This window comes from Cetorhinus maximus, chromosome 1 (assembly GCF_964194155.1).
Source record: "Cetorhinus maximus chromosome 1, sCetMax3.hap1.1, whole genome shotgun sequence".
NCBI classification, from domain to species: Eukaryota; Metazoa; Chordata; class Chondrichthyes; order Lamniformes; family Cetorhinidae; genus Cetorhinus; species Cetorhinus maximus.
The window spans coordinates 108,391,455-108,403,447 of record NC_135879.1 but is presented as its reverse complement, the minus strand read 5'-3'; the positions used below and the strand labels follow the sequence as shown (position 1 = coordinate 108,403,447).

General features: G+C 41.9%; 1 protein-coding gene across 10 annotated transcripts in view; it reads left to right on the top strand.

Annotated features, from left to right (window-relative positions):
* Positions 1-3,487: 3,487 nt before the first annotated feature.
* Positions 3,488-11,993, top strand: part of LOC144682644 (LIM domain-binding protein 2) — a 607,375-nt gene continuing 598,869 nt past the window's right edge. For all 10 annotated transcript variants that reach the window (XM_078545304.1, XM_078545294.1, XM_078545256.1 and 7 more), the window contains exon 1: positions 3,488-3,572. The gene's annotated coding sequence lies outside the window, so the exon portion shown is untranslated. The remainder of the gene's footprint in view (positions 3,573-11,993) is intronic.

Sequence of the window (11,993 nt, the reverse complement as noted above, 5' to 3'; positions counted from 1 at the left end):
AATGTCACATTACAATTTGTGGGAACTTACTGTGTGCATGTTGGCTGCTGCATTTCTTACTTTACAACAATGACTGCATTTCAAAAAGTACTTCATTGGCTGTTGAAGTGTGTTGAGACTTCTGCTGGTTGTACTAAGTGCTATATTTTGTGCAAGTCGTTACCTTTTTTTTTATTTAACACAATGAATTCTCCTGGATTATACACAAATCCCAGTGTTGAACAATCTCTGTATCACTAGAAAATAGTTTCAAATGAAGTTTTTCAGAAAAATAACTATCAGAAATATAAAGGGACACAGTGAAAGATTCTGTTTAGTATCTTTCCCACTAAACACTTTAACTCATGAAGAACAATATTTCATCTTCATTTCACATTTTGTTACTAACCTTTTCCTAAATCTTTGTTTCTAGGCCTTGATTTCACTTCGATTTCCTTTGAAAAGTGTCCCCACTTTGATAAGCGAGGCGATCAGTAAAATGAAGAAAAGTGGGGATGAATATTATGAACCGATTTCTCTCCAACCGGATGATCTGAGGTCGATATTCCTGAACAGAACTGTAATTGACACAGTGCTGCTGGGCGGGAGAATCATTCAGAGAGGAGCCATATTCAAGCCTCTGGAGAGTAACCTGGATATTTTATTGAAGCGAGATATTGTCTGGAGAGCAGATAGAGAGAGGAACACACGTGCTGTGAGTTTGGACACAGCTCCCTACAGAGATCCAATGGGAAGCTATGTTTTCAGAATCGACATGTTTGGGATGGATTTATCAGCAATGAAAAGTGTCTTCCTCTCTCAGCTACAAAGCCTACCTCCTTTACAAGGCAATGTAATTTGTCTACTGTCTGTAAATCTATTGCTGTTGCTCCAGTTGTGGGAATTCTGTACCAAGGATGTGGGGCTTGAGAAAGGGAAGCAATGTTGGAAGGATTTATACATTATAGAGGGGGATATCTACCACATTATGGCTAGATTATAATCAGACCACACATAGACCCTGACTATCTCTCCCTCTATCCCCACAATGCAGCTTGCTCTTCTGATCGTACCCCATAAACTCAAAGTTCTGAGGCTCTTTATCTCCCTCAGTCATTCTGACCGCCTACAATCATCAGGTTTTAAAATCCAAATTGGAGCTCCCAACCACTTGTGCATGATGTAAACTGTGCTCTTTTTTCTTTCCAATCTCTGTGTGTTCCTTCATGAGGTGCTTTGTTCTCTATGCTCATTTCTCAACATTGCCGCAACAATCACTCTTCCTGAGGTCCAGTTGACTCAGAAGCCAAAGTTGAGGAGCAAACCTGCAATCTTCCCGATCCTTTGTACCTCCAAGTCACAGATTGACGATAGAGCATTTACCATTAAGCAAATGTATGCAGATTCTACATCACTTTCAATTGTCTTTACCACTCTCTCGTGTGTAATCCATCTTAACTCTGTTGGGAAAATGCGGACCCTTAAAGAGACAGGCGCACTTCCAATTCCTGGATTGTTATATTACTTGTGAATTCATCTTCTGCAGCTTTGTATTTTAATCCAGTGTCTGGGGGATTATTTGATTATAAGAATTACAAAGTTTGTGATCTTCTTCTAGAGCTGAAAATATTCAGCACCAATTGATGAAAATTGCTGTTTTGGTGATTAATAAATTATTTGCTAATGATGGATAATTTGTGAATTAATTCCAAGTAATTTGCAGCAATGCATGTGCTGACATTGGTTTAGTTCAGTAGTTTCCTTACCCTGTCAAGGACGAATTAAAATCAACACATTTCTACATTTTAAGTGAAATATGTTTTATATAATAAACCCATAATTTCAGATTTTCAATTTACTAAATATATATATTGAAGAATATTGACTGGACAAACACATCTCCAGGGATTACAGGAAGTGTCCATGTACGGGACAAACACATCACTGAGTGCAGTATGTCAGTGTTGTGTGTCCCTGTAGATGAGGAGTGCATCCCACGGGAGAGGAATGTGGGAGTGGAGGCCAGAGGTAGCCTTGTCTGTAATAGGGAAAGTAAGTGTATGAGGTTGAATGACAGAGATATGGACACAAAGACAGACAGGGAGTCAAGGACAGGAAGATACTGATAATACATAAACACAGGGATGGGCAGCTAGACAGAAGGGAAAAGACTGTGAGTTGGTTGCTTCCACAAGATTGAGGACTTTAAGTGGGAAGACCAGATGCAGAGAAGAACAGAGGTAGACGGAGCATTGAAGGATGGATAAATATAGACAGGGACAGAGAGAGGGAAAAACTCAGCAGGACACAGAGAAATAGAGACAGGTAGACAATAAGAGAGACAAAAGCAGAGAGATGAAGTGAAATAGTCAGATACAGAGACAGGAAGAAATAATCAGGGAGATGGCAGAAAAGAGAGATAGAGATAGAGGGAAATAGCCAGAGAGAGAGACAGGACAATCAGAGAAGCAGAGGGAAAAAGAGACAAATAGGTGGGCATTGAGTGAAAAGCAGAGTAAGTCACAACAAAAGACAAATACCTCAAAGATTGAGGTAAAGAGGGAGAGTCAGGTAAACAGACACCAGATGGAGGAGAATGACCGATGGACAATCTGGGAGGCAGAAAGGCAGGCGAAAGCACATTCAGCTAGTGAAACAGAGAAAGAGGCAAGGAAAGCAAGAAAGCCATGAGAGAAAGATGAAAGCAAATACTGCTGATGCTGGAAATCTGAAACAAAAACAGAAAATGCTGGAAAAACTCAGCAGGTCCAACAGCATCTGTGGAGAGAAAGACAGAGTTAACGTTTCGAGGCTGTCTGACTCTTCTTCAGAGTTTTCTTCAGAGCTTCTGAAGGAGAGTCATATGGACTCAAAACGTTAACTCTTGTCTTTCCACAGATGCTGTTAGACCTGCTGAGCTTTTCCAGCATTTTCTGTTTTTGTGCCAGAGAAAGATGATGTGGGAGACACAGAGACAATGAAAGAGACATGGTAGACAATCAGGGTGACCTACTCTTATGAAATAAAGGGACACTAATCGTGGGATGTGTCGGGTGGAGGGGGTTTCAAAATGGGAGGTTTGGGGGAAAGGTATTGAGACCACAATAGCATGGTCAACTAAAAATTACAACTTATCTTGCTGAGTCACAACATTTATTGTCTCTCTGCTCACTGGCTCACTCGCAGTCCCACTCGAATTACTCAAACTCACCCTGGAGACTCCCAGGATCATTCTCCCACAGACTGTCCTCGACACATGGGACAAAAGGCACCCCGAAGAGACAAATAGTCAAACTAAGGTACAATCCCTTGAAATATGGGACAATTGGTCGCTGGGTGTGTAAACGTTGCCTATATATTGAGCATTAACCCACATGTGCATTATGTATATTTGAGTGTTAATCGGTGTCGTCCGTGGTTTGTGCGTGTACAGTAGGTGCACGTTCTGCCCTGGATGCCCCTGCTTCTCCTTCTCCTCCTCCTCCTCTCCGGCGCGCCCCCGGCCGTCCTGTCACTCAACGGCTCCCTGGCCGCCAGGTGATCGATCCCAGGCTGTCAGTGAGGAAAGGCCCGGGCTAGGAGAAGGAGCAAAGGTAAAAACAAAACAGAAAACAAAAAAATGGGGTGATGGATTCTCGGTGAGCTGCAGCTGCTGGTAAAGGTGCGAGTCTGATGCAGCCTCCGCCTGGAGGAAGGTGGGGAGGGTCAGCTCAGGGATTGACTGTAACTTGCGGAGGTCAGCCGTGCAGCACATGCGGTCAGCTGATTAAATCCACACCCAGGCTTATCCCTGGGCCTGCCTCTGATACATCCCCCCCCAGTTTGCAGCCTGACCTGGGGGGAACGAGCGGCTCTCACGGTCCGCGAGCTCCTCTTTGACCGACACAAAGTTCCAAACCCTCAGCAACTCCCGATGTGGAAAATAGGGCAGCGCGGGGGCGGGGGGAATGCCTGCATCAACAACATTTATATCAGCAGAGGATGCTATTCTGGTTAAATCGATGCATTGATCTCAAACTCCTGGTGAGCTGGGGATATGAAAGCACCTTCTGGAAGTTTTCAATTTAATAGTTAACGGCGCCAAGTGCAGAACGGATTACAGCTCCAGTGAAAACTTTGTAGCTCACTTTAAATGTTCCCATTGTTGGATGCACATTCAACCTTTGTGTGTCTTTATAGGCAATTCTTTATTACAGGCACTTTAGAAAAATATGACCGTTCTAATTTGTGATTTTCGGATGTAGCTAGCCTTACTGTTAAGTTCTGCCCAAGAGAGAGGGCTCAATCTATGAGTGCAACCAGCAGTGCACAGAACTCTTTCCCTGGGATGTCTAACTTTTTAAAGAGGGCTAGGTTGCTGCTACCACCAAACACGTTCTTCACCTAAAATACTGCGGATGCTGGAAATCTGACATCAACACAGAAAATGCTGGCAACAACCAGCAGGCCAGGCAGCCCCTGTGAAGTGAGCAACAAGCAACAAGAGTTAATGGTCTAAATGGCTAATAGTGAGGTAGCTTACCACCACCATCTCAAGGGCAACTAGGGATGGGCAGTAAATGCTGGCCCAGCCAGCGAAGCCCACATCCTGTTAATGAATTTAAAAAAACTATTTACAGGGTGGCACATTTGGAGTGAGGTATAGGACCCTGAAGTGTGGCTTTCCTGGACGGTTTGCAGATATTAAATGCAGTATGTCTTTTCAAATTTCATCCAGGCTTTTTGTCTCACAACCAGCCTGACTGCCTGTGGACTGTGAAAACCTACAGCACAGGGGTGCAGCTTTGGAGGTGATGGTGTAGTGGTATTGTCACTGGACTAGTAATCCAGAGACCCAGGGTAATGTTCTGGGGACCGGGGTTCAAATCCCGCCATGGCAGATGGTGGAATTTAAATTGAATAAAAATCTGGAATTAAAAAATAAATTAAAATGTATAATTATAATGTCAGGATCACTAATGTTTTTTAGGGAAGGAAATCTGTCATCTTTACCTGGTCTGGCCTACATGTGACTCCAGACCCACAGAAAGGTGGTTGACTGTGCCCTCTGAGCAATTAGGGATGGGCAATAAATGCTGGTTTTTGGTCCCCATGAACAATTTAAAAAATATATATTCTGCATAATCCATTTATTCCAGTGAAATCTTATGGAAAATATTGACTGATAAATGTCACTTTAGAAAAAATCGTTTGCAAAGTTGATATGTGTATGCTTGTGAAACATGTGTTGCTAATAGATTGAGATTGTACTGATTAACCAAAGTCAAATTTATAGTTTACTTGGCTTGGTGTGTTTTGCAATTGTACTGCTGGCTTCAACCTTCCAGTTCTAATGTGATTTTTCTGCTATTGTATCAATAATGAAATGTTGAAGGCTGCTTTTGCCCTATGGTTCATTTCAAGGAAAATTGGCATGGACTGAAAATAATAATCCTGGTTAACTGGCACTCATTTTTCATGTTAGCACATCATTGACCACATGCTTAACCAGAACAGTGTGAATTAATGTAACTGACTATTCAGAATTGATTATCTGTTGGGAAGGGTTGGTATGTAGGATCATGTACATTAAACTTGTGAAGATTATTGAAAATTTTGGGTCTTTCTGTCAAAAAATAATTGCCCCAAGCATACTTCAATTAGTTGCTAAAAACAGTACACTATAACATTCTTTTGAAGTCCATAGATATTTTTCTATCTAAAACTGAGGTGACTGTAATTTTTGTTATTTTATCAAATCCAAGTAATCAAGGTTATTGATTCTGAACATAGCACCATTGAAACTTTTATTATTGCAGTGATGTCTTTTAGATTTCTGGATCATAATTGCACTGGCTTCTCTTCCTACTCCCGCACCATTACCCTTGGTGCCCCTAGGGTCTATCCTTGGACAACTCCTATTTCTCTTCTACATGCTGCCCCTCAGTGACATTATCCGAAAGCATAGCGTTAGCTTTCACATGAATGCTGGTGATGCCCAACTCTGTCTCACCATATTTCTTTTGACTTTTCCATTGTTGTTATACTATTAGACTGCTTATCCAAAATCCAGTACTGGATGAGTACAATATTTAATTGTTCTCCAATTAAATATTGAAAAGACTGAAATCATTGTTTTTGGCCCCCGCTCCAAACTCTGTTGCCTAGCCATAGACTCCGCCCCTCTTCCTGATAACAGTCTGCGATTAAGCCACTCCATTCGCAACCTTCCTGTCACATTTAATCCTGAGATGAACTTCTGACCTCAAATTTGTGCCATCACTAAGACTGCTTATTTTCACGTCTGTAATGTTGCCTGACTTCATTGCCGTCTCAGCTCATTTGCTGCTGAAATCCTCATTCATGCCTTTGTTATCCCTAGACTTGACTATCGCAATGCACTCCTGGCTGGTCTCCCACATTCCCCCCTCCATAAACTTGAGGCCATCTATGTCTTAAACTCGCACCAAGTCCATTGGCTCCTGGTCAAGCAACATCTTGTTTTTGAAATTATCATCCCTTCATGGCCCCACCCCTACTTTTATCTGTAATTTTCCTCAGTCTCATAACCCTCTGTGATACCTGCCTCCTCTAACTCTGGCCTTTTAAGCACCCATGATTTTAATTGCTTCACCTCTGGTGGCTGGGCCTTTAGTTGCTTAGGCCCTAAGATTTGGAACTCCCTCCCTAAACTTCTTCACCTCTCTACCTCTCTTTTCTCCTTTATGACACACCTTAAAAACTACATCCTTGACCAGGCTTTTGGTCATCTGACGTAAAATCTCCTTATGTGGTTTGGTGCCATATTTTGATTTATAACTGTCCTTGGCACATTTTATTACGTTAAAAGCATCATATAAATATAAGTTGTTGTTGTTTAGTAGCACACTCAAGTTTATAGTGGCAAAGTGTGTGCTGTGTTTTTCCCACAGGCTTATATGGGAACTAGTAGATTTGCTTAATTTAGTGTGGTCAGTGCAAAATCCTGGAAATGATGTTTAAAATATTTGCTTAATGCATCTTGAGAGATTACAAGTAGGCTTTACAGTTTTTGCAGATGCAATCAACATAGAATCAGTGATCTGATGTGAACTTCAGCTTTTCATACACTATTCTCACTGAAAAGGTTAAGCCTTACTGAATGAGGTGTAACGCATGTTCCCTCTAAGCTGCTCACTGTGCAAGCTACACACAAGTTGTCCTGATACCACAAGTGCATGGCTACATAAAAAAATTTAAAGGTACAGTGCACTTAATAGACCATGCACAACAAAAGAAGAGGGGTCATCGTTGGGTGTATCTGAGTTTTTAGAATGGAATCAAAGATTCACAGCACAGCAGGAGGCCATTTGGTTTATCATGTCCGTGTCAGTTCTCTGCAAGGGTAACTCAGCTAGTCTCATTCTCTACTTTTTTTCTTGTGGCTCTGCAATATTTTTTCTCTTTAGATAATTATCCAATTTGCTTTTGAAGATGAATATTGATTCTGCTTCCATCACACTATCAGACAGTGCATTTTAGATCCTAACCACTTGTTCCATAAAAACGTTTTTGCTCATGTTGCCTATGGTTCTTTTGCCATTCACGTTAAATTGATGTCCTCTGGTTCTCGACCCTTCTACTAATGGGAAAAGTATCTCTTTATCTACTCTGTCTAAACCTCTCATGATTTTTGAACACCTCTATCAAATCTCCTATCAACAATGTTGCCTCGAAGGAGAACATCCACAGCATGTTCAATCTGTCCATCTAAGTGAAGTCCCTCATCCCAGGAATATTCTTGTAAATCTTTCTGCACCTTCTCGAATGGAGAATGGATGTTATACCCAAGTTGATACTGAATCAGTGTTTCATAAAAGTTCAGTGTAATTTCCTTGCTTTTGTACTCTATCCCTGTAATGACTCGACATATCAGATAGGTTTCTACTTGAAACAGATAACTTTATTGCAGAGAGCTTTTCAGAAGCTACATACTTGAATCAGGTCCTCGACTAGAAAAGTCTGCCCCCCAGATTGAGCGCTTAGGGCTCAATCGCCAAGAGCAATCACGTGACCCTTAATAGGCAGTAGGAAAGGTTGCACCTTCAATCACTACATTTCCTCCCCCTTTAGTTTCTTCTACATTTCCTATTTACAAACAGCATTTTGATCCATAACGTATACAGATCATATGCTTAAAGATTAAGTCTCTGAGGTAGTTTTCTTATTCGATGAGAGCAGCATAACTGCACCACTTTAGGTTGTCTAACTGGATCGACATGATCAGGAATTGCAGCATCAGGTATCTCCTTAGAAAGTGGCAGTTCAGGGTTGGCAATTCTACAGAGACATCAGGTAAGTCTATTCTAGGTCGATCTGTCACCTCAGGGGTTAATGGTTTGACGTCAATCTCTCTACTCCTTAGATGGTCCATATGTTTTCGAACAACCTGGTCTTCCACTTCCACTTGGAATGTCAAGGGCCCAGTTTCAGAGACAATTATACCAGGAACCCAACAAGATCCATTTCCAAAATTCCACATGAAAACTGTATCTCCCACAGTAAATCTTCGAGCTTTGCTATGAATATCTTGATTCAACCTTTGATTACCCTGATTCTTCTCTACCTTCCCCATTATGTTTGGAAACACCAAACTTAACTTTGTACGTAGGCAGCGTTTCATCAATAATTCAGCTTGTGTTGAACCCGTAGTTGAATGAGGAGTCGTACTATAATTGAGAAGGAAACGTGAATGTTGAGTTTCTAGAGTACCTTTGGGTAACCTCTTCATTCTTGATTTGAAAATTTTCTCTGCCCATTCAGGTAACCCATTTAGTGAGGGACGATATGTCGCTGTTCTAACATGTTTGATTCCATTTAAACTCATCTCTGAATCTCTGAAATTCTGCACTGGTAAAGACTGTACCATTTTCCGAAACAATGACTTCCTGTAGGTCATGTATACTAAAACATTGGCGCAGCTTTTCAATAGTCTCGATGTCGGTGATCTAAGTTCATACACATCCATCCACTTAGAATGTGCATCGATGATCTATAAAAACATGGTACCTAAGAATGGTCCGACATAATCAATATTTAGTCTAACCCAGGGTCAACCAGGCCACTCCCACAGATGCAGTGGAGCTGAAACGGGCAACTTCTGTTGTTGCTCACAGTGGGGATAGTGCTTGACCATGCTTTCAATGTCACTGCCTATGCCGGGCCACCAGAAATAGCTTCGCGCAAGCATCTTCATCTTCGGCATGCCTGGATGTGCACTGTGAAGCTCTGTCAAGAGTGGTCCTCTTCCTTGTGAAGGGATGACGACTCTTGATCCCCACAACAAGATTCCATCTTGACAATTTCACTCTGTTTTACGAGCATAGAATGGTCTTATCTCTTCAGATACTGGTGAATTCGACCACCTTTACAATACAAGGTCTTGGACTTTTGACAAAACTGGACCTCTGTCCAATTCCAAAAAATCAGCACAAGCACAGCTTCTTGTAGTACCGGAGCATGCACAATGCTATCTGGTAACAGGAGACGACTGAGTGCGTCTGCATTTGCGATATGCACACCAGGCTGGTGCATAAAGGTATAGTCATACGCAGATAATATCAAAACCCTTTCTTGTGGCAGTAATGGCATTCTACCTCCTGGAATCTGCAGGTTCCCGGTACGTGGTTACCCCTGCATCTGCAACAGATTAACTTCAGAGTCGCTGCTGAAATGCTTCCACTAGGCCTTTTCATTTTTCGAACAATAGAGGCTGCCTCTCGCTTCGCTGCCGTCTCTCTGATTTTCGTGCCACGCCAGGCTGCCCCAACTGAAGAACGGCTCCATGTTGCATGTTCTGTGAAACCTGCAAATCCCTTACAGCACTTTCCATGGCTGACGCTGTTTCCATGGTGCGCTTCAAAATTATGTTAACTTCTGCAAATAAACTGCGCTAAATGGTATTGTCGTGAATGCCACAAACTAACCGGTCCCGCAACATGTCATTGAGTGTGTCTCTGAATTTACAGTGCGCAGTAAACTGCTTCAACTTTGCTTTATAAGTTGCGATGGACTCTCCTGGGGCCCTTACTGTGGAGTTAAGCTTAAACCTCTGCATTGTTACTGATGGCTTTGGCTGAAAATGAGACGTCATGGAGGTCTACAAATTCATTAGAAGATTTAGAATTGGCGCATTTAGGGTTGTCAGATTGCGGATGAGGTCATATGTCTTGCTACCACTGACAATCAAAAAATTGCTTTCTGCTTCTCCGCTGTTATTTCATTTGCCACGAAATAAAAACGAAGGCGCTTTACATACTGGCTCCAGTCTTCCATGGATGCATCATAAGGGTCGCATGCTTTCCTTTTTTTCTTAAGAACTGACATACTCATATTCACAAGGCGAGGTGCAGCATCAGAGCTATTTTACCCTCGTCGCCAAATGTAATGATTTGACATACCAAACAGGTTTCTACTTGAAACGGATAAATTTATTACAGATGCTACATGCTTGAGCCAGGTCCATGACTAGAAAGCTCCACCTCCCAGGTTACCATGCTTAGGGCTGATTTGTCAAGAGCAATCACATGACCCCCTAATAGGCAGTAGGAAAGGTTATACCTTAAATCACCCAATTATTGTTTTCTTTCACAGGATGTAGGTGTCACTGGCAAGGCCAGCATTTGTTGCCCATCCCTAATTGCACTTGAACTGAGTGAGACCATCTCAGAGGGCAGTTAAGATTCAACCAAATTGCTGTGGGGTCTGGGGGTCACATGCAGGCCAGACAAGGATGGCAGATTTCCCTTCCCTAAAGGGCATTAGTAAATCAGATGGGTTTTTAATGATATTCAATGATAGTTTCATGGTCATCATTGCCGAGATTAGCTTTCACTTGCAGATTTATTAACGGATTTCAAATTCTAGCAGCTACCATGGTGGGATTTGAACCCACGTCTCTAGAGCATTAGCCTGGCTTACTGGTGTAGCGACACTACCACTACTCTACCACCTTCCCTTATAAATCCCAGGCTCCTGTATGCCATTTTAACCACTTTCTCAATGTGCACTTATGCCCCCCGCAGGTTCCTTGACTTCTGTATCCCTTATGGAATTATATTGTTTGCATTATTGCCTGAACTTGCTCTTCCTATCAAAATGTATCATTTCGCACTTCTCTGCATTATATGTCATCTGCACTTTTCCACCCATTCCACCAGCCTGTCTGTGTTCTCTTGAAGCCTGTCACTGTCCTACTCACAGTTCACAATACTCCCATGTTTTGTGTCATCTGCAAAGTTTGGAACTGTGCCCTCCACTGCAAGTCTAGCTCATTAATATAGCTTAAGAAAAGTACTGTTCCTAGTACTGACCCCTGATAAACCCCACTGTATGCCTTCCTCCAGTCCATAAAACAACTGTTCACCATTGCTCTCTATTTTCTATCAGTCAGTAAACTTCATATTCATGCTGCCACCAGCCCTTTTATTCCATGGGCTTCAACTTTGCTGACAAGGCTGTTATGTAGCATTTATCAAATGCCTTTTGTAAGTCCATGTACACCATATCAATAGCATTGGCCTCGTCAATCTTCTCTCTTGCCTGATCAAAAAGCTTAAGCAAGTTAGTTAAACATGATTTGCCTTGTCCAAGTGGCTGTTCATTTTGCCTCAGACAATCAATTCTAAAATCCTTCCTGCCACTGAAGTTAAACCGACTCATCTGTAGCTCCTGCGTTTATTGTTATACCCCTTTCTGAACAAGGGTATAACATTTACAATTCTTCAGTCCTCTGGCACTACCCCTGCTTCCAAGGAAGATTGGAAAATTATTGCCTAAGCTTCCACAATTTCTGCTCTCACTTCTCTCAGTATCGTTGGACACATTGATGTGGACTTGGTGATTTTTCAACTTGAAGTACAGCCAGCCTTTCTATTACCTCCTCTTTATCAATTTCTAGTCCATCTAGTGCCTTAACTACCTGCTGTTTCATTATGACTATGACATCATCTTCTTCCTTGGTAAAAACAGATGCAAAATAGTCATTTCGTTCCTTA